We start from the raw sequence: 25,288 nt of genomic DNA, 5'->3' as shown, positions 1-25,288 counted from the left end.
ATTACGCCTATTGACTACAACTGTCAACTATTATTGTAAATCATCGACATGCCGTATAATATTATGTCGAGATGTGCAAACATTCTACCTCAACGAGGAGCGTGTTTCTGTCAGAAATCGAACACTACACTCGCAGTCTACCTATAAAAGTACAAAGTAAAACTAAACAATGCGTATAAATTAAAAATAACTTTTGTTTTCTCTCGTTTCGATCGGCCTCGTGACATTGAGCTCCGACAAATATTCGTATCCGAGACGTCCGTGTTAAAAAAAAAAAAAAAAACATAATAATTTCATTATTATGATAATCATCCTTTTCAACAGACGTAGGCAGGTAGCTAATAAAAATAAATATTCGTCGACGACGTCTTGTCGTGATAAATAGTTAACTGGGACACAAGGTACAATCACTCGGTTTATAATGAAATTATATTTTATTCAAATTATGATCTTTGGCATTTGTAAGTGACTATAATTAAATAGTTTTAAATCCATAGATTTTCTATACAATATTTAAGGAGTTTCCTTTGGCGTTATAAACTTTTTATTTTTTTCATACAAGAACCACAATATTGTTTACTGTATATTTCCTAGGGAATGGTTATTTTTAAAAGTACTGGTGTAATTCGAACGAGCAGTTTTTAAAATATAACCAAAGTTATTTAACTTTGTATATTAAGAGTATAATATTTCTTATAATTCAATAATAGGTTTAAACTCTTAGAGAATATGATTCAATAATATATAGGTCATAATAATTTTAAAACAATGGTCGCTTATATAAATCTATTATCATTTTACAATGTGTAGAAATTATCTTGGGCATAATAAAAATAACACTAAATATTACACGTCATATTTTATGTTCTTTATGTAAAATCTACATCATCAAGAAAAATAAGGACTACCTATATGATATTATTCTAAGTACCTACATAATGTTTAATTACATATAAACTAATCATTTTAATTACTAATTTCGTATATTTAATACATCTGCAACATCTCCTAAAAAATAATATACTTAACAATTCACACTGTAAAAAAAAGGTGTCGTACTTGATGGCATAGAAAAAATCAAGTATTTGAAAAATATCTTGTTCTTAAGCAATATTGTTTATGCGTACATGCTAAAGAAATTCTCAAAAATCAGAATTTGAATAAATACATTATTATTTTAAGAGAAACACCTGGGTGAGCATGCTCGGTGAATCATTCTGTCATGTGGTCCCGAGGCGTAAATGTTTTTTATATTTCCTCGTTTGGCACTTACCTGCTACCAAAGGTTTTACACAATGGCTGAATCTGTAAAGCCGGGTTCACATTACATTGTTTCGTGCGTCGAGTTCCCTACAATAATTAATGCGTAGGTAACGATTTGTCGGTTAGGTGCAATTGTTGGATTTATTCGACTCTATATTATATACGACACGTGGTATAGTGCGTTAATCCGGCTTGAACCGTAATAAGTTATTACGGTGTAGAACTTACGATGAGGTGCCATCGGGAGGCCTGTTTTAGGCGTACAGATTATGGAAACTAATTAAATTTGCTATCGCGTTGACGATGGTAACAGGTTACAGGTATCAATTATTGTTCGTAGTGCAATCGTAATAATAATGTTTAATGCTGTCGATTATTTAATTATAAACAAAATTATGATTAATGTTTACAATAATTTATACCTCATCGATGAAGAAATGTTTTAATGTGCGATTCGTACGTAAAGTTTGCCTGTCCCAGCCTCCCAGCCTAGTCAGATGCCACACCTGAAGACGTTTTGTTCGTTTACGACTTATCTATTAAATGCAAGTAATTAATTATTTTTGAGGAAAAGTGTCCATTTATACACAATTATAAGTACAATAATTATAGGAGCTAGATGCTAGAATAAAAATAATATTCAAATCGTATATGCAAAATACAAAATCAAAAATTTAGTATGCAATACCTTTTTTTTTTTTTTTTATTTAAGAAAACTTACAATCTATATACAATTTATATAATAAGTAAATATGATGAAATATATTACAGGACATGAAAATCTTGAGGGAAGGGAGTGTCCAGTGACACTACTTCCAATTTAAACTAAGTGGTAACTTTATGATAAATAGCACTAGGCATTTTTTAATAAATCACGCGGCCATTTGCGTTTGAGGCGACGAGGAGGGGTTATCAGGGATTGTACAAGAAGAAAGTTTAGATCTGAGTGGGTTTGGATGGTTAAAGGTATTTTTATGAAATTTGTTATAATGATAAGAGGCAAGTGTGGATATTGGTGGTATGTTGAGATCATGACGTAGGGTGCGGTTGCTGACGTACCTGCAGAGAGAATTAGAGAGGACACGTAGAGATATTGATTGGAACGCTTGGAATTTGATTAGGTTTGAATTTTTAGTGGTACCCACAGTTGAATTCCGTAAGTCATTGCTGGACGTAATATTTGTTTATATATTAGTGTTTTATTATTTAAAGAGATTTTAGATCGAAGAAGTGGTCTTAATTTGTGAAGCCTGAGATTAAGGGAAGTTCTTTTAGCTTTGATGTGATTCGCCCAAGTTAGTCTTTTGTCGAGGAGGAGTCCTAGGTATTTATCGGAGTCGACAATGGGAATTGTTTGGTTATTTATGTAAACTGGAGGAATTGTTGTAGGCCTGAGAGTAAAAGTGATGTGAGTGGATTTATTTTCATTTATCTTAATTTTCCATAAGCTGAACCAATCTTGTTGTAGTATGCAATACCTATAACTATAAATAAATAAATAATCAGTTATATATTGTATTATAAGTTATGAAAAAATCACATCATACACATTAATCACAAACTCGCAACATACTTATTGTAAAATAATAAATACCGTATGATATTAATATAATTTTATGTAACTTTTTCTTACAGAAATACGTATTATCTAGATTTACAGAATATTATAGGTACCAACTGATATAATAAGAATCATTACCGGCTGCTATATGGAATAGGTAAGCGGTAATTTGTTTTAGGTATTAAAAATGTATTCTTATTTGGTATGCACATTATTAATGTTTATTTTAAAATTAATATTACTTATTAGAAAGTTTAAACTATTAACTAAAACAGTTACGATACCTTCCGTGATTTCGTTAAGACGATGCCACACACGCATGCGTTGTCTCTGTCTTACATGTGCGTAACATAGCAAAAACTATTTCGCACGGGAAAAAACCGAGAAAGCAACAGTTATAACTAAAAACGAAATTTTCACCATATAAAAAGGATATTTTTGTCTGTGGAATATCGTTTTTATTTTTTCAGAACTACAAAAAAGTTATTCATGCTTAAAAAACACAAAAATAATGTATTGTGAAACAATAAGAACATTTTTTGTATAAGTGATATCAAAAAAAGTAAAACGATATTGCACAGAAAAAATTCTCCTTTTTATATGGCGAAAAATTCGTTTCTTAGTTATAAACTAACCGTTCTCAGTTCTGTCCCGCACGAAACAGTTTTTGCTATTATAAGACGGAAACAATATACGGGGATGTGGCGTCTTCTTAAGGTGAAATATTTAAAAATATTAACATCCTGTGTTTTATAACGAAGTTAAGCTGATATTTATCATATAAATTTAAAGGAGCAGAGGAAGCGTGTATGAATGCACTTAGGATAGACTCAAGACTGTGATTTATAGTTATAATATTAGGACACCGTAATAATACGAGAACAGCATAATATATTATTTAAGTTGCTGGGATCGAATTCGGAAGATCGGAGATGTACATAGTTTTTATCACTACTGCTACATTTAAAATGGTTTATTTTTTATTTTCAATTTAATATTCTCGGTGAAATTCAGTTCGACGTCGAATAATGTTCCTTGATAATTGTTAACAAGCTGTACTGAGGAATTATACGGCTAAGTGTAAGAATAATGTATTTTATACAAGAAAAAGTAATTACCGAACACTTTACTTACCTACTTATACATATATATATATATATATTACACAATTGGGGACAATCTTGTAGGTATCTAAACATCGAAATTGATACTTTACATTTTTAGTAGTCACTCATTATACACATCGTAATAATAGTTTTGACACCGCGATGATAATAATGAAAATATAAATATTACAGAAAATGATTTAAATACTCTGAGCGATCGTCGTCTGTGGCACTCATCGTTATGCGTAGATACAATCTATACGAATTGTAATTTAGGGCGACCGTGGTGTACCTATACATGGCAATATTTGTTGATGATTACTGTCTGGCTGTTGAATTCTCTGCCCTGCACGTATGCCTCGTGGTCATTTGGTAATTTGTTTTTTAAAATTATTCTGTGTTAATATTTATACATAAATATTATACTCGCTATAACATTGGTAGGCAGATTTACAAAAAAGTTCAATCAATTTAGACTTTAGAGGAAGGGGAAAGTTACAATTTACCTCGATGTATAAACAGTCTTTCTACCGCCCTTTACACATAAAAAGTAAACATTTTTTTTTTCAACGAAAGTAATTTATATTTTTATAATTTTATTCCATCTAAAAAATAAAAAAAAACAAATAGCCGCAAAAATGAAAAATAAATAATACCTTAAATATAAATTAGAATTTTTTTTTTATCATCTGTTCATCGAATTACGATTATTTGTACTTTTATTTCAATGTCATCTAATATTATACAAAAATTACTCATACATAAATACATTCAATTATTATTATTGATAATAAGCTATTTATTAAAATAGCACCGCTAAAAAAATCAAAAAATTATGAGGTGGGCGATATCAATAAATCGCCACTCGTTTATACCACACTGTTCTCAATCTTACGTTTTATAATGTTCGAGTGTATTAACGATAATATTCTAGGAATTTCAAAACCATATACTTGGACCAATCGTTTCTAAACCTTGTGATTCGTGTACATCTAGATAGTATAGTTAGGGTTATTATTTTAGGTGGATACAGTGTCGGGACTGTGGTCTGTGAGAACTGTGTTTAAGTAAGAACGTGTTATTAGCTCCTTCCATCACAAATTTGATTTATGGCCCGAAAAATTGTCGGCTAATTAATTTGCATTAAACAAGGGTGGTTTTCATTTGAAGAATAGAAGTTTGTATCACCCGCACAGAATAATTTTTATATACTACGAAAAATCCCTGTAATTTAAAAGTATATGGTCATTAAGTATAAATTATAAAATCTTAAAAATCAGAATTTTAATCAATTCATTATTTAAATAAAAAATTAGCATAAGCGTACTTGGTGGTGAGTCATCCAGAATATTATATCATATAAGCCTATACGAAGTCGGAAGTATTCCTACGCCATTCAACTGGTTCGCGTTCTCGTAATTTATACATTTGCCGAGGCGAAACGTAATAACATTTGGAACTGACTTCGCGAAATGACCCTGTGCAGTGGGCTAGCGAAAAAATGTATAAAGATTAGTTTGTAAATCGGTGTTGGTGTTTGTTCTACGATTTGAATGCAATTGTATGAAACAATAAATTCGGTCTCGTCTCGAGCAGATCGATCGGACGTGAGACGCACGCACGCACGCACGCACGAATTCGTGACGATCTGAATACAACATGACGTACTTTGTACTTTATAGGTGTAATTTTTCCTAACCGGAAGGTGCCAAATATAATAAAATAAAATATAATACGCGTCAAGGAACTCTCGGTCGAGGAGATGTGTTTACCAGCGATCGGCTTCAGCTGTGGATTATCCCAGCATTATGATAATATATATTATATTATATTATATCTCCCATTATACATTATATACAAATACGTAAACCGCCGCTGCCACAATAACCCATATTATGTACATAAAATACTATGGTATTATCTACATAATAATCATAGTATTTCGGTATGTTTGTTCACAATAAAGTTATAAATTATTACAACATTATATTAAAATATTTTTCTATATTGCTATATAGCCTGTAGGTCGGGTCGGGTGCTTCATACACAAATTGCGTGACCGTGTGCGAAAAGAATAGTATTTAAATATTACAATTTATTGTTGTTATCACATTATTGGATTACTGCGGTGTTGGCGCTATTTTTCAGGGATGAGACCACGAGGACGATGACCATTGGAGTCGGTCCAAACTTTCTATCTTTGTTTAATATTATAAAATTGTCGATTTGGAATTGTTTAATATAAAATAAATATTATAATTGTTTGAAAAAATAAAAGTTCAACTTGATTGGTTGTGCGACGTTTTAACAACCAGGAGTTGTATCAAACATTTTGTACTCTAATTTTGCTTGATCATCACTCTTTGTCGACTTGTCAAGCATCAGGTTTACCATCACTGCTGCACCTTGTTTTACAGCCGTCATGTCTGGGGTGTGTTGTGTGTTAAAACTTCGTGATTCGTGGTTTAAGTTCAAAAAATATTATATTCGACGCATTATGATTTATCACAGTTATTGAAATTAACAACTTATAGAAATTACTCGTTCAAATTTCGATTTCGATATATTATTATCGTTTTAAAAAAAACCATCTAATAATCAATTTAGATTTCAGAGGAAAAAAGAGAGGTCTCATTAAAAAAAAAAAAGTAGTTGACATCGTTACTAGGCACTTTTTAAATGGTATAAAATTTATATGAATTTCAAATTATAATCCTCGTAATGTATACTTCAAATTCGAAAACAATTTTTAATTGAATAAATTCATTATTATAGGAAAACATTGGGTGAGCATAATGTTTGTTGAATCACCTTGTATATTTTATGAATCATGTTTTCGCGACCAGAGCTTGTAGATGTACAATATGTACAATATGTAAGTGATTAATTGATTTTCGCACAACTTTATAAATAATAAAAACTTCGTTTATATACCTAACCTATTATATGTATATTGGTTGTATAACACTAAGTGCTTAGTCCCAAAAATCGTGTTACGTCGTGTTTGTTACGTTTTACCCGCGATATAATGAAATGTTATGTACGTATGATTGATAAACACTATTACATGTGTGCACTTGACTTTGTATACAAAATTCGTCATTCGGAGGTTTATGTATTTTAAAATTATACATATGTATATCATTGGTTTATATATTAAAACCGAACCACAGTCGTCGTCTGACTTAAATTAAGTCGATGGTTATACATTTTGAGTGTATAATTAGATAAGATGTTGGACTCTTGAAGTCCAAAAGGAGTGAAATTGTGAAAACATTTTTATTGTTTTTAAATCCAAGTCATCCGTCCAAAATATTGTAACTCATTCTTACGCACGTAAGTGCTCGATCGCTAAATTAATTGTTAGAAATTGTCATGTACTAACGATACAATACTATTATATCCCACCCACGCGCAATGACACGTAACATTTTCGTAATTATACTATAGATAATATTATATTTTAGTATCCATTTTGATTTTTGAGTTATTTTAATGTTTAAATAACAAATAGCCAGTAATAGATTATAGCAAGTCGGAGAATAGAATTTATTGTCGCGCTGAATCAGCTAATTGAGCGAGTGTGTCTGAGGTGTGTGTTGTCCGAAAACAATAAATCACAGCGTTTAAAAAAAATTATTTTGAGCACAGCTCATTAGCTGTTTAATAAATTATATTTAGTGGTTAAAACTTTATATACGCTTTAAAAAAAATTTAAAAAAACTAAAATAAACGATTATCTAGATTTTTTCGTAACCCCTCGGATAATATCTATGATTCATATAGCCTTTAGTAAGGATTATTTTCTGCCTTCATTCAAAAAATTGCATCTTATCAAAAAGTAGTATTATTTCAATGACAGCATAATGGAAAATCTATATATATATATTTAAAGTTCTTTTTATATTACGTGGTTAAAAAAAACAATTTAACTATTCTGAACATTGTATTGTGATATGTGTAGTAAATTGGCATATTCCATATTATACATATAGGATTACAGTAAAAGTTGTTGAAGTGATCAGCTTACCAACAACGTAATTAGTGCAAGAATAGGTTTTTAGAGTAAGCCTGGTATATTTAGGCCTAACCTGTTTTAAACCCTAAAATCGTTTTTAATACTATTTTTATTAAGTCAATGTCTTAATAACATAATATTCAGAAAACGTTTACTGAGTTAATATTCTAGAACGATACTATATATCACAATAAAAAAATTCGAACCAAATGTATTTATGTTAACTTATGCCAGTTGTATTTAAGTGTTTTTATGGGTATAGCCTATAGGCGCAAAATATGGCCCAAACGCGACCCATAAGCACAAAAAAATTACCTTTTTAATAACCCATAAGCGCAAATCAATTTTATAAAAATGTGTATTTTTATTAAAATCGTCGTTATTATAAATTAATTTTTAATCCAGCATTTATAGTGATATTGAAATTAGTTTAAAAAATCAGTAAAAAATAAAAATAATAATTTCGATTATTATTTTAAATTAGTTAAACAATTATCATAAATATGATACCTGTCGAAAACAGTATAATTGAAAATAGTATAATACCCAGTAGAATAAGTATTATACCTATTATATCAATTTTGAATTTATGTGTAACGGTCTTCTAATGAGTTGTGAGTGACAAGTGAGACGATTGTTTCGACTTATAGGCCTTTCTTTTTGTTATATATATTTATTTAATTTATACGTTTGGTAAATTCAATTAAAAAAAAAACAAAATTATTAGTCAATTTTATTTTTCACTTCAAACTTATTTCAAATCCAATTACGACATTAATTAATGAGAATAATTATAGTATTATAACATAATACCTAGTCTATAGTGCCTACGGCAACCAAAAAATAAAACATAATATAAGTATAATTAAATATTGAGAACTCAATTTCTAACATTTCTTTTACTTCTTTGTGTTTTGATTGAAAATTACTTGATATTAGTTAAAATTTCCATGTACACTCAGTTCAGCTTATCATTATTTTTCCACGTCGTAAAACTCGTGGTATAAACAACGCGTATATATTGTTTCAAAATGTCGTGATACAAAAATATTCTTGGACGAAATATTTATATGATAAAATTATTATTGTTAGCGTGTATGTATATCACGTGACTACGAAATAAAAATATGTTAACGGTGTCTGTTAAAAAATAAGAAATAGTTTACAAATCACACTTATAGCCGCATTAGTCCTAATTTTCAATCTTGCGGTCGGTGCATGCATCCAATCAACGCTGTACCAACATAAAATATGCGTAGAAAACGTTTTCGAAATTCGGTTTGTCGATTTTCTAGCTGCCTTGAAAACTTATCATTTAGTTCACGGTTTTGACAAACCCTCGGCAACAGTAGGCAATACCATTTACATATACAATTTAACGAATCAATTGTGCTCACTGCACGAAAAATTTAGATCACGTTTGTTGTGTGTACTACCCTGTTTGGAAAAAAAAAACCAAACCCATATCGTCGTAAAAACCGACCCCGCTATTGTTCCGTTTCGAATTTAAAATGCGCTGCGATTGCTCGTCTTGTATAATACAATAATGTTGTATTATAGGTAATATTGTTTCCGTGAACAGTTCCATTCTACACGACGATGCATACTAATAAAATACCACACATGTACAATACAAGTATAAATAATGCACGTGATTGATCTATGTAGATCACGTACACGCAGTGTAGATACTATATTATGTATATTATTATTATGCTTATTTGTTACGTCTGGTTAACGCGCAAATTTATTTTATTATTATTGTTTTGTTTCGCACCTCATAACTATCGTGCACAATATGGTGTTTTTTAGGTAGGTTCCTACGTGCTTAGAGTTTACGCACAATGTAATAATAATTAAGAAGACACCACACACACCGACGTACAAAATATGTTTAGATAAAACACCAGGGTCGGGTCGAGTAGCTTATAGAACATCACGCACAAGTATATGTAAATTCCATTTTTTTTTTTTTTTTTTTTTTTTTTTTATGAAATATCTATAACGATTATTTAATCATATGATATTATAATTATGAGTAAATAAACTTAAAAATAGGTAATACATTTTTTTTCGTGTATTTATTGCACTTGGATGCTGCACGTTTTAATAAATAATGAATAAATAAAAAATAAAATACACATAAAATTATGATGATACTATTGTTTAATAGGAATTTGTTTTTTTTTCTTGTATGTATAATAACGTTTACGAACCATATCAAAGTATATGATAAATTAACAATACGTGTAAGTGATTAAGTGATGGATTTGAAATATTTGATATTTGTGTAATATTTAAAAATGCACAAGATAAATATTTGATTTTCGTTTAATTTAACCGATATGTTGTGTTGTTAGTTATTATGAAATTTTAATATTCGATTGAGTTAACTGTTTATCAAATTTTGAAGGTAAGAATGATTATTTTTATGGTAGTAAGTTTTTATTGATATTTAAATATTTGATTTGAATGTGTTGCGTATTTGGAACTCGTAATGTATTACATTATTCTAGCTCATTTTAAAATTTATTAATACATTAATAAATGCCTACGAATTGCTCTGAACAATGTATTGTTTGGTACCGATTGTATACTTACGACCTAACTTTGTGAAAAAATAAATAAGTTTTGATTTTTCGAGTGTAGATCGATGTAAAATAATATTATCATATGAAACGATTAGACGATTTTTCGAACACTGTATCTATTTCTTACATATTATTATGTTTTATTATTTTGTGCTTTCGTTGACGAGATAACATTTCTGAAAAGCTTAAAAGATGTATATGGAGTGTTCCATTTAACGTAAGACACTAATTATTTCAGAAAATACTAACATTTACAGACATTTTTATTTTACATTATTTAAGGTCATTACAAAAGAACCTTGGAAAAAAACTATTTTTTATCGTTATAATTTTTTAATTATGTTTATAAAACCAAAGTGGACGTTAAATCATAATGTAGTGACTATCGAATAATACTTAGGTAAGCGGGTGTGGGTCCACTTAATTGGCTTTTGGTGTTTTGGTGTTTTTAAATGGAACACTGTCCATAGAATATGTTGACGGATAATCGCGATGCACTCAATTTTAATTCAAAACCATCGTTGTTGCAAAAGTCTCTCATTCCGTGTAGGTACTATTATGTTTTATTCAACACGCGTAACTATTGTGTTTGAATATAATGCTTCAATGCTTCAAATACCGTATCTTCATATACCTAACTATCAATATGATTGTTTTGTCATCGAATGTTCACAACAATTTCCACTTTTAAGTTATTCAAAGATATTAGCTTATGATACCTAATAAAGTCGTATGGCATAATATTATAGTGTAACGCTATTATTGCTATCACATATATACGAGTCAATCGTATCACGTATATATAGGTGCCTAATGTGAGAAATTTAATACCGAACACATAGTTCAAAAGATTGAAAAGCTATTTACCTATACAGAGTTTTTCATTTGACCTACAACACAAAATTAAAGGTTAAAATTACTTATAACTTTTTTATGGACTAATTGTTTTTTGATAAATAAACGAATTTGTTTTGTCTTTAGTCGTATAAGGCTGTATTAATGTTTATTTATTTTCACATCGTATATTTCATAGTCAGAAGGTTTAAAAATACATAATCATATAATTTATGTAAATTATTTATAAGAATTCGTAGTTTTTATGAATAATTTCATTCTATATGTATACACACATTAAAGCTCTGTTATATTATATGAAAAAAATAAATAATAATTATTAGATTTTTTTCATGTACCTACAGATCAGTGTTATTTACATTGTATACATATTATAATATAAAATCATTACTTTTTCTTCTCCGAAATCGCATACGCTGATTGAGAAATTAAATGTAGCACGGATCATCCTGTGTATATAGTTATGGACTATTATGCGTACCTATAGCACGGCTATACAATACAGACATTTTGGCACGATGATGATACATTTCGAATGATTCGTTATCGACATCAGAGGATTACGACTAAAATGTTTTAACATAACGTAGACAATATCTTAAAATAATATATTATTGTACGTCAATACCTGAAATCTAGTACTGTCTTTTAATCATTTTGTTTTGTGTTTGCAAACGTATAAGCGTGTAATTACTAGGTAAGCTTATTATTTTTTTAATACTGAAAAAACATCTATATATGCGTATGTATTATACGAGCACCAGTACATACTTTGTGGGAGGCTATTTAGAAATCCATTGACGGTTTAATAATAACAATAATTTGTCTGCAATTACTTTGTAATAAGTTACTATATACCTACGCATTAGTATATACATCACAGCCGGCAATAATATAATTATGTTTTTCTTTACACGTCATATTATAACGCATATTATATTATTATGAGCAATCATATACAATATAATATATGTATATTATTATAGTTTACTATTTTGGCTTATAAATAAAAATTTTACAAAACACGAGAGTTAATCAGGTCTTCGTACGATATAATATTATATTTCACCCTGCGCCTTAATTGTAATTATTATTTATTATCTATGAATAACTTAATATTGTATCGAACGACCGACCAATCAATATATTAATAACCTATTATATTATAGGTGGCGTTGTGTAGCTAAAGTGTAGATTGCACAATATGTACAGGGAGATTCAATTTTTATGGCCACTCTCCTTTTTGTTTATCCTTCGATAATGCATTTACTCAAATCTTAGTATATTTAAGTATACCTACCTACAATTCAACACCATATTTTTAGATAATTAATATGTATAAGTACCAATTAAGGGATAATATGTAGTGGTACGGGCTTAATGAGAACTACCCTTAAATTATAAAGCAGATAATTTATAAACTTAAATTATTTTCCTTTTTTTTTTTTTTTTTATCTGCTTAATAATTGAATTAAAAAAGTGGTTCTTGTTTGAATAATATATTTTTTTAAATAGATTAAGAATTTAAAAATTGTAAAATAATATGGTCTTTATTATAAATGTGTGTACTTTAAAAATGTCAAGCATTAGAACTTAAATAAATACATTATTATTAAAGAAAAATGAGGACGAGTATATGCTTGGTGAATCACTTTGAATTTATTCAGTATCTAGTCAATGGGTATTGGGGATGCTTAAAATTTTAAAAATATTTTCATAAATAACTATCCCTGTTAGTCAATATTGTTTATAATATTATATAACACACGGGAATTCATATTTTTTTTCATCCAGCGTTTAAGTGCCTACATTTATAGCACTCTAATGCGGTGATAAATGTTTAAAAACATTAACCAAACGTACCACTTTAATTTAGTCACCCTGCATCCCACGTTATCTGCTGTATATGCAGGAAATGTGTCACGTTGTATCAGAATTTCGATTGTCCTTGTCATCGTCGTCGTCATATTTATCATCAGTTCGTCATCGTTGTCACCAGTGACGTTTGACTGAACTTTACATATATAATATATACATATAACTAATAAAATATGTGTGTGTGTGTGTTAATGGCAATAAACTAATTTAACTTCCATTAGGGGCTGGAGTGGCACAGTGGTCACGCAGTTGACTACGACTCACACTGTCATCGGTTCGATTCATAGCGAAGTGCAAAAAACAATTGTGTGGATCTACGTGATCACCAAATCCCCACGTTGTCGTCCGATTACGTCATCCGGTTTCCAACTAGGTCTCACTCCATGAGGAGTGAAGACTGCAAATGTCTCTTCTTGGTGAAGGGGGTTAGTATCATGTATATAGTGTTATATACATAGATAAATAGATCACATGATCTCCCTACTACCCACTTGTGATCAGCATTGACAAAGACCTAGAGGTCGTTTCAATGAACAAATATAAAAAAAAAAATTTAACTTCCATTAGCTGTATTATAATAGTCATCATGCTACATGATTGTCGTCATCAAAGGTTCAAAATCAAAACAGATGCGTAGGATATAGTATATAATAGCCTCGCCGGAGATCATGTATTCATGTTATATGATATTTCATAATGTCAAATTATAATAAGACGGTTGCAGTTAATGACCTACGCTCACGCAAATTTCAAGGTAATAGGTATTATTTTTAACATTTTCGGTAGAAAACTTGATGAATATAATATTATTTTAATAGGTACTGTACCTATGTATTATAGTATGCGTCCCATTTTGGGCTTAAATTAAAATTCACTTAAGACATCGATGAAAAAGACGGCATTGTTATTTCGGAGAAAAAAAAATCAATTTTGTACCCTTACAGAGATTTTTTATGGTTGTAATAATAAACAGTATATTATTTATATTTACAAAACGTATACCTACGGGGTGTACTTTAAATGTTGAACACTAATATTATTATTAAAAAAGTGTAAACGTTTTAGAAAATATTGTTTTGTATTAAATTAAAATTACGTAAGAAAATATTTCCTAAAATATTATCAGTTTTCGAAAAAAGTGTGTCAACCATTAAAACATTAAACTCGTATGTACTTATTGAATTTGTTCCCTATATTTTTCAAAACCTTTATAACTCTAAATATAAATAAAACGCGAATATGTTGGTTTTAAAATGATGTGTGTGTGTTTTCCATGACCGACGACACATATTTAGTTTTTAGGGAAAGAAAAAATTTGAAATGTTCAACATCGTTGCTAAATTTTGATCAAAACATCTGTCTTATTGCAGATACGTATACTTTTTAAAATATTTTAAAGTAGCAAATACTCGGTACTTTTTTTTGATAATTATTGCTGTCTGTCCGGATTGCTCTTAGTTGCTCTTCTTAGTCAATGGACTGTCCGTCCGACTGTTGTTCCTTCGTATCTGTTAGATAATCAGTGTTGATACTTGTTGTGAATCTGCGAATGCACAATATAAGCAATAACAGTTTTTATTTTTTAGTAAATAAGTTTTTTTTCAATCTATTTAAAAAAAAAAAAGTAAAATAAGAATGATTGATGATAAAGCTTAAGCAATAACAGTAAACGAAACTTTTGACGGTCAGATACTTTGATGATCACGTGGCGTACGATAGCGTATAAAGTTATTATAAAAATATAGTTATAAACTATTTACGTCAAAATATTGACTTGTAATAGTTATCTAATAACAATAGTACATAATATCATAGGTAAAAATGTACTATTTTTCATATATTTGTCTAAAAATGATAACAGAAAAGTATATAAAGGTGATATTGACAAAAAAAAGGTGCGTATTTTGTATACTATTTGGAAATGTACACTACACAATAGGTGTAATAATTGTTGATTAAGCGTACAACTCTATATTTGCTGTATTCTGGAAAAAAAAACAACAAATACACATTCCGCAGTGCGACCGCATACCAACTATGTGTAGGTTTACACCATCTAATATAGGACTTATATAAACTTGTATATTATATATAATTTAACAGAGAGAATTCAGGGTTATTAAATATAAAGCGATATTTTGTACACTCTTCTAATGTACAGGGCATCTATTTTTTCGGGCAATCTCATTAAAGCTGTGAAGTTATGTGAGTTTATACGCGTTAATTCAAAGACCTGTGTTACGTATCCAAATGTTTGTAACATTTCTAGAAAATATAATATAGGTAGATAGACGTTTGTCAACAATGTCTTATCGAGTTACCGTTTAATTATTATTGATATAAGATCGACGGTCGTAGGTTCTATGACCATATTTTTCTATATAATTTTCAATAATAAACTTTTATAGGTATATTATTATTACCGAATGCGTAGAATAATAATTCAAAAACTATTGTGGATCGTTCCAAACTTCGATTCGAGATAAAAGTTTGCTCTGCCACGGAACCGACCACAAAAGTCGTAAAAAAATCTTGGCGTTTGGAAATACGATTATGAAAGTTCCAAAAATCAAGATTATGATAAATGTACCAATCTATAATAATATAAAATTTGAGAACAAACAAAATACCATTGTTGAGTATGGTGAGGGTGTTATCACCCTGATAATGATCCGAAAAAAAATTCACCCTGTATAATGATGATTGTGCGCAAGTATGTGCGGTATGCCCGTGTTTTTGGTGTTTGATTACTGTTATATTATTTATTTTTTAATATACCACTACATATATAGGTACCCACTTACACGTGTGGTATACCGTCGGCCCGCGGCGCACTAGGAAGTAAACATTATTAATTATTATTATTATTGTTATTTTAATATCGTATTCGTTAAAAAAATAATGAAACGCAATATACGTGCACGCGTTTACATTTTCAATGACAATTGTGGAATATTATTGGACACGGTCAACGGTTGAGAATTAAACGTTTGTAAACTGCAGCTAACCACATTACACATCGTCTGTTATAGCCTATAACTAAGTATTCGTACCTATATTTTTTTGCAATGATGTATAGCTGTTACGATACACTAAATCTAGCACTTAATTGTCACTGAAGTTTATTACCTCAACCAGATGAAACATTAAACGCACCTATCGTCATATACTATCTCAAAATGGTCTCGACACGATTTTAGTAATTAGAACGAAATCCATTGTCGCCGCACGGCATTTTGATGCTATTTTTGTATGTTCCACGATATTTATATTTTTCCATTCCCAGCTAATAGCTATACAATATGTACCTGTTTAATGTATGATTAAATAATATAACAATGAAATACCTATAATATGGATTTGTGCGTCGAAAATCGTTAACAATTTATAAAAGATAATAATTAAATTTTCTAGTGATGAAATTATATCCGATATCCATATTGTATTGGATATAAATTAATATTAACTTGACTCATTTGAAAAATATATTTTTTCACTTCTTTTAAAAAAGAATCTATTATTTTATTCCTTCTTGTCGCAGTACATTAGATGGTTTATGCAATAATTACCCATATGTGTAAACACGATTCTTAAATCAATTAATATTTATCGAAATTATTATGTGTATAGAAAGATTTAAAAAAAAAAACACTCACCAATTAATTATAGCTACCTAAAGTTATACTATTTATTATGTACGATAACCATATAGATATATAGGTAAAACTAATTTCAGCTTAATGTATTATTTTTTAAATTAAGTTAAGTGTTAAGTTAATTAGAAATTTAACCAATTAAAAAAATCATTTTTTATTATTTAATGCTTACCTTTGGGTAGGTATATAGTTATAAGAATCAACAATTTACTTTGATTTCGCGAATTAATTATACAATTAATTAAATTTTACAAGACAATTGTACGTTTTTTATAACGCAGGTTTAATTAATTTATCAAAAATAATTTTTTAAATAGCATTTACTATCGGTATAATATTAAATGAATATTTGATAGACGAATGATTCTATACCTAATGAATTTTCCGTGAAAAGTAAGTTTTCTAAGGCTGTAAAGACCTATTTTAATTACGGGGATTAACAAATACAATACAGTTTTCTCAGATTGCTATACCTTTTGCTTTTAGACATCAAGATTAATTAGATTAATTGCGACCTTCATACAACCAAACTTGGTGCCGCGAAGTCTTAAGAGTGATATTTCGTATTGCAAATAACACATACTCTCATTTTATGTTCCAATGTATAAAATATATAATATGATATATGTTAAATAATGATATATATTATTTACTAAGAATAATTAATTTCCGAGGTAATGTACAGTAACAATACGTAGCAATTACGTTATATTTTTTAGTTGTAATCATGTGCGTGATGTATGAGGGGAAACTAAGTTTTATCAAGTCACAACAAGTTGTTTATACTTAATGAGTATAGGTAGTTATTTATTTTATTATATTATATTAGTTATTTATCCCTATGACTATTTGATTGAAAATTGAATAATTATTTATTGTTATGTATCTATGTATCGAATCTTTGAAACCATGTGTATAGTTGATGTTGATCTCAATATACCTAGATTAAGAATGAGATATCAAATAATAATCGAAATCAATATAGGTACCTCGCGCTATGTAAAACTGTGCCGAATGTGCTGTAATATCTTTTAAATTCGGTCTTACGAATAGCATCATCGTTATTCAAAACAAGAACTAGTCACGTAGTGTAGGGAAGTGCATTTAATTGTATTTAAATATTATAGAGGATGAATAAGGAAACATGTCCGTCACCAGCCAATTAAGCAGTGACGTGAACCTTAGAAGAATCAATAAATTTCCTCGTCGAGAAACGTTATGTACTTATAGCCCTATAGGAGTTAAATACTATATTAATTAATGTCATAAAGTTAAATCGAATATTAATATGGTCAAAATGTATTCTATGTTAAATTAGTTAACTGATTTTATGAGAAATCAGTTAACTAATTTTTTTAGCTTAATTTAAGACAAAATGATCTAAAAATGATAAAATGAAATAAAAACTATAATAATTGGTAGACTTAACTATTTTAAAATATTTTTTTAATACAAGCCTGTTCACAAATGTAATATATATACTTGTGGTTTTCTATATCAGAGTGAAATATTTTATTTTATATTTTTTTTGGCAGTATTTAAAAATTATCATTAAATTATATTGAAATGAAAAGACTAGTGGAAAATAGAGAAGATTGGTTGAAGCGACAAGGCAATATTGCCTTTAGATTAAAAAAAAAATTAAATGAAAAAAAAATGATTTTTTGATAATATTCAGTCACAATATTGATTTTTAGGTTTTGAGCCCGTGGACGATTTCGTCTACTAAAGTTGTTTCTTTTCTTTTTAGATTCTTATTGAAGATGAAAATGTAATGGTTTTATAATGTTGTTTGTTTTTTGTTTTGTCTGTAAACACTTTAAATGGTACTGAGGTCTGAGAGTGTCATGTACAATTTGACTGAAACTTTAACGTGGTTTGAACTCTGTGTTGTGTATAGTTGATTTACTTGTTCAAAACATCATTTGATCTTATAAAAAAATCAAAAAAAAAAAATCACTTTTATACGGACAAAATTATTTATTACATTTCTCAAAATATTTTTTTGGTCGTGTATACAAATGTAAAGAGAACAAACGTTAAATCATTAAACTAACATGAGAATCACATAAAACCAATAATAAGAGTTAAATCAGAAAATCGATATGTGAAAATGTTCATAAAATAATGAATGTACGTTTATTTTATCATAAAAATGTATTATTATTTCATATTTGATTCGATGACCGCGAGAGAGTAACAAAGTAAGTCGTAGAAAAAATGGAAAAATGTCGTTCAAATAATTCCTCAAATATATCATTTAGACGTCATATTATATTATATATTTATATGTATTCAAGGATATTTAAAATATTTATAAAATTGTCTATTTGATATAAATTTGTAAAGCATTATTTATTATAGTATGATCTAATTTGATAAGTACCAAAACTGTCGTCAATTTTGATACTCAATGGTCAGATTACAGTTCGGAATTTATCGTTTTTCAATGCTATTTATTCTTTAATAGTGGGTAAACTATTTCCTATACTACTTCTGTTTTAAGGCAGCCAATTTGCCTTGAAATTGTTTTCCATTCGTAATCCAGATGCTTCCGCCCAACGCGAGCTTAAACGATTTAGGTAACCATCAAGAGTCAGTGGTAAGCTGCAACCTTTTAAAAGATAAATGGTGTTTAAAAGTATACAAGTGCAGATACAGATATACTTCCTTAGGAAGATAAAGACGCTTAAAAAAATATTAATAGATGCTTATAAATACCAAAAAAGTTCGAATGATATTTTTTTTTTTTTTGAACCTCAAATTTAATTTTAAACGGAGTTTTATTGCATTTTATTGTTTTAAATTAATTATATTAAGAATAATAGAAATTATACTAGGTAGGTACTATACATTTGCTATCTATTTTCAGATTGTTTTGTTTAATAGTTTGGTCAAAGTATGCGAGCTAAACACAAAATAATATATATTTAAACAATTATTGTGATAAAGGGCATTAGAAGGGTTTATTTTTATAAAGGTATAAGCTCGAATTTTATAAATTGTTATTAATTATATATATGCAATTTTACATTTTAATTTTTTGTCACGTGATGTTTGTTTTTAAAATTGTCATTTCGTATACTTAAAGTCATAGGTATGTGATTATTTATAGAAAATTTACTCTCATAAAGTATTTAAAGTATTACATCCAGACTTAAAGTGCTTAATGTTTTTTCCAGTATTTAAAATGTGTATTTCAGCACTTGAAAATTATTGTAATATATATATTTTATTCAAGTATTCTATAATAATGACTCGTGTATTATGAATATATTTTTTTGAATGAAATATTGTATTGTATTTCTCAATCAATTGGCCGATTGGCCGATACGGAAGCAATGAATTGATAAAACGTTCGAGTGAACACTAAATGATTACTATTAAAGTATTAACTAATACAAAGGTATACCTAATATAATATTCGTGATGCAGGATCAGACGAGATACGTTACATCCGCGATAACCAGTTCGTATCGATGATTATTTCTCCATGTCTGCGCATGCAGAGTAATGAACCGCAGCTGACTTATGACTTATGGCCGAATAACTCGTATGCGAAGGAACAAAAAAAAAAACCTGATCTTGATACGACTTGCCTACCTTTATAATGTCACGAATACGTTTATTTAAAGCGGAGTTTCACGTAAAGTCTTATGGAAATATTATATTATGTATAGATTTTAATTGTATACTGTCCGAGAGTCGAGCCGAGTATACTCATATTAGATCTATACCGAGTGACCCTGTCTGGTTTCCGCAAAGTATTGCATTGAAAAAAAAATTTCGAGTTCGGTCGATGACATACCAATTTAATAACACGTACCTTGTTCTTAAGTTTCCGCCAATGTACTCCGCCATTGGTGAAAACTGGATTTTATTTTTTTATTCGCACGCACAACAAATTTTAAAAAAATACTCATTCTCCCACATATTTAATCTGATTAACTACATCAAGTACTTACCTTCTGTATTCTAACAAATAAAACAAAAAAAAATTAAGGAAAAAAATCAAAACAATAGGTTCAAACTGGTTTTGTGATCTTGGTTTAATGGGAGTTTTTTGATATCGATGAAGTACGTTTACAATTTTTATAATCAGTACAGATATATTTTCATTATTACGTAATATTGTTTAAGGAATTTCAACACACATTTTTGTCTAAGTTTCGTGCTTTCTGGGAGCTATAGGTAGGTACTGATAAAAATGCAATTTTTTTTTAGGGGAAAGTGGAGGGCATAGTTACGAGATAAAATTCAATAGAACGAAAGGTTGTCACTAAACATTTGAGAAACACTACAAGTCGCCTCCAACACTATAACAGTTGTAGCAGTGGAGCTCTCACCGAAGTTTATATGCTCGCCAGTCGCCAACGACGACAAAATAATCATCGCATGGAGTGGAGACTTAATAATATACATACATTTTAGATACACCGCGCATCGGTGGTGTACACTACTGAACAGTTATGTGGGTGCAATACGTGAAACATTATAACTGCCAACCTGGTAAACGATTGATAGTGGTTCCACTCAAATTTGGAAAGAGTGGGTGCATAGGATCTCATAAAAAAAAAAAAAAAAAAAATGATATTTAGTAAGTAGCTAGGTGATAATAATTAACAAACAAAAAAAGTGTTTAATTTATGAGAGGTACAAGACAAGTACCGAATCCTTAAAATAAATGGATTAAATAATAATACATTATATTAACATGATGTTTATAATATACGTACAGATGACTGCAGAAAATAACCGACTATAATATTACGTTTTCCTTTAACATTCTCGTTTCACACGAATCCGCCAAAAATTCACGCTCAAATATCAGGACATTAACATCAAGCTCAAATTATTCAATAGTTGGATAGTTAGTTAATATGCATTATAATCAGTAGTTTCCGGTTAAGAAACGATATCCGCGCTCAAATGGGCGACGTTCAATCATTGTATTATATTAGATACAACCGCAGTACGCGTTAAATTAGGTAAATTATGTGGTCTCGTTATACCGTTTAGGTATCATAGGTAATGCTATATTGGTACTTCTGGTAATGCTGACATCAATCTGTATATATACATCCGGAAAAGCTGCGAACAGGTACTTAAAATAATACATACGACTTATATCGAATTTGGACTAAGTAGTAAGTACATAAGTGGTCTTACTCGTACTCGCGACGAAACTTCTACCTACTAATTATTTTCGCGTTCGTTTGTAATATATTTTTGAGGTGTAATTATTATGATCTGTTTGCGATTTGTTGCTAATAGCAAAAATTGAGTGTACGTCCATCGCTTCGTGTGTATAGTATGGTGGTATTGACTATATGATATATTATCTGTTTATATGTATTAATAATACAATTTTCAATATTGATACTATATATACACACAAGGTAATCTGATTGTTTTACCACACTGTTGTTGTATCAGCGAATAATTGTGATTTAATAGTACAGAGTTTTGTTGTTCCGATCTGTGGATTATTATAAGCACCATCTATTATTATGTAGTAACAAATTTCACGTTTTTGTTTTTTTTTTTCATTTAACAGCTGCACATTTTAACGATTTTGTATCTAAACAATCTGATTGGTACCCAAATACAGAAATTAAATATTTTACCTTAGTTAGAAGTTTCTTTGAATTGGCTCCGAAAAATTTATTATTTGGCTCTATACTTTAAAAAATGAAATAAAATATATATTGGTTAATGTTATTGGTATAATTTAATGTTAGACATTTTTTTTTTTTTTGGAGTTGATGTCAGTAACATTCAAGATAACCCATTAATTTCAATATAATTTTTAATTATAGCACATAGTTTATGGTACCTCTTTTGTATATTTGACATAAAGTTGCATTGAGAGTTACATCAATTTATTTTTCACTCAAAATCATTTAAAAAATATTGAAATATTGTTAAACAATTTCACAAGAGTGCATAAAAAATATAAAAGCTAAAAATTAATTAAAACATTAAAACATAGATGCGTCATTGTAGATATATGTATATGCGTATATATATATATACACAATATACAAATAAAAATTAATGCGTTTAATAAAAATAATACATTAAATTATTCGTTATGGTTTATATTTATTGGCTAATATCTTATTATATTGAATCCATGTAATTATACTAGTGTCATTTTTTTTAAATTTCATCTACTAAAGATTATAATATTTTTCTTCTAATTTGTTTATGAAAATGTCTTATTAAATTGAAACTTTTTAATTTTCACAGTAGATAATCGTAAATATTATTAAATAATTTATAGACAGGTTATGTTTTATAATATGTATTCTAAATAAATTAAATTGCAAACCCTCCAAGTGCAGTTGAACGTTTTTACTGTTTCTAAAGATTTCAACAGATATCGGCATAACTAATTACCTGCTTTTTTGTTGATAAAAATACGTGATATTTGTGATTCACGGATTGTGGCTGCGACTGTAGAACACCTACATTCGTCCGATATTCAATAATTATACTTGTACGATAATATTTTTAGTTAAGTTTTTTTTTTTTTAGTTTTATCAGAAATGGATGAGATATCGACTCTAGTTAAGCACATGTATAGATTTTGTATATAGTCAGAAAACTGATCACAATGGTCATTGGTCATGCACTCAACTCTCTCATAAACAAATGTTGATTGATACAACTTGTTTTTTTTAATCACGTCTACTACGTATATTATAATAATATTATAATTCTGTTTTTCTTATCACAATAAAACCATATAAAAGTAAATCGCATCTGAAACGTGTTCGCCACAATTATTATTGCTGTTAATATATAATATAGAAATATAATTACTATTGATGTTTTCTCTCCGACGTCTGACGGAAATATATGATGTCTAGGTATATATATGATTTTTTTTTTACACTGCAGGAATTCTTTATTTTTTAACCTCATAATATCAAAGACTTATAATGTCCAAACGTGAAGTTACATGTTATATACACCGGCGCGCAGGAATTCGCATTATCTATTGTTGTTATTATTATCTTAAACTAGTGTGTTACATAATATTATCTACGATAAAATCAGCTAGGAAATACAATTTTTTTACTCTTAAATGTATGTGATATTATATCGTTTTATACAATGTTATACGTGCGTCCACATTAACTTCAAACGTCGTGTATATAAATATAACTACCTATATGCATAATATAAAGATTGAGTTCAGTTAAGGTTGAACGGTATGGATCATGGTATTTTGATTTTCTCAATTGATATTGTGATTTTAAAAGGAAAACAAATGTTTAAAAGTTCATTAGGCTACATAATAATTTATTATTATTATCAAAACGAAATCTAGATACTTATTATTTTAAGTGGATATGTTAACGGTTTAACATCGAATATATTTTCAAAGTAGTAAAATAATTTTCATTGAACTGTAAATATAAACATTTACAATTTAGACTGGTGAAGCGTGTCAAGCAAATTGCAATAATTGTCACGGTGCATACCTCCTGTCACTTTTCTACTCTATATTACTGGCTTTTAATCCCTATTTTCTCGATATGCTTAGAAACAAACAAATATATTATAATATACAATTTGTCCAATATAATATGATTCATTTTATATGCAAACATTTTTAAGAAAAGTATGTTGCTAATGTACACAAAATAAATAGTGACTATTATATTATATTGTTTTTGGAAAACAGATTATATTTATTGTTTTATATGATTTCGATTTATTTACTTAAGCGTTTTATTATATTAGAATATTATTACAAGCTACTGTACAAAATATATTCGTATACGAAAATGTTTGTAGTTTATTCAAGTTCTTAAATCACGAGTATCTACTTGGGTGATAATTTGCAAGGTAAAATAGGTAGATAAATCCCAGCTTTACTTATATCATACACTATATGGAGTCCGATTGAAAAACCCATATATGAACCCATATATTGGGTGAATATATGGGTACTAATAGTCGTAGCAATTACCTATAATCTATATACAGGATGATTCACCAGTTATGTTCATTCCAATTTTTTCAAATCTTTGTATTACGTTTTTGGAAGTATTTACCTTACTCAATAATTAATATTACATTTTAAAATATTTACAATTACATGCTAATATATATATATATATATATATATATATATATATAGTGGTTGATGTTGATATATAAATCAAAATTCAAACGAGTAGGTAGTTTCTGAATTATAATATTTCTGTAAAGTAACAAGGATAGTTCGTCCCTAATGGCTAATTATAATTTATAATCCTTACTATCTCATCTTAGAAACTATTAACCGTTCAAATTTCAATTTAGACGTATTGACATTTTTAATAAGCCAATTAATCTGTTTAACG

The sequence above is a fragment of the Diuraphis noxia genome, unplaced genomic scaffold, assembly GCF_037042655.1.
Source record: "Diuraphis noxia isolate RWA-SAM2 unplaced genomic scaffold, SU_Dnox_SAM2 contig0005, whole genome shotgun sequence".
NCBI classification, from domain to species: Eukaryota; Metazoa; Arthropoda; class Insecta; order Hemiptera; family Aphididae; genus Diuraphis; species Diuraphis noxia.
The sequence above is the reverse complement of the archived record's forward strand: the minus strand, read 5'-3'. Positions refer to the sequence as shown.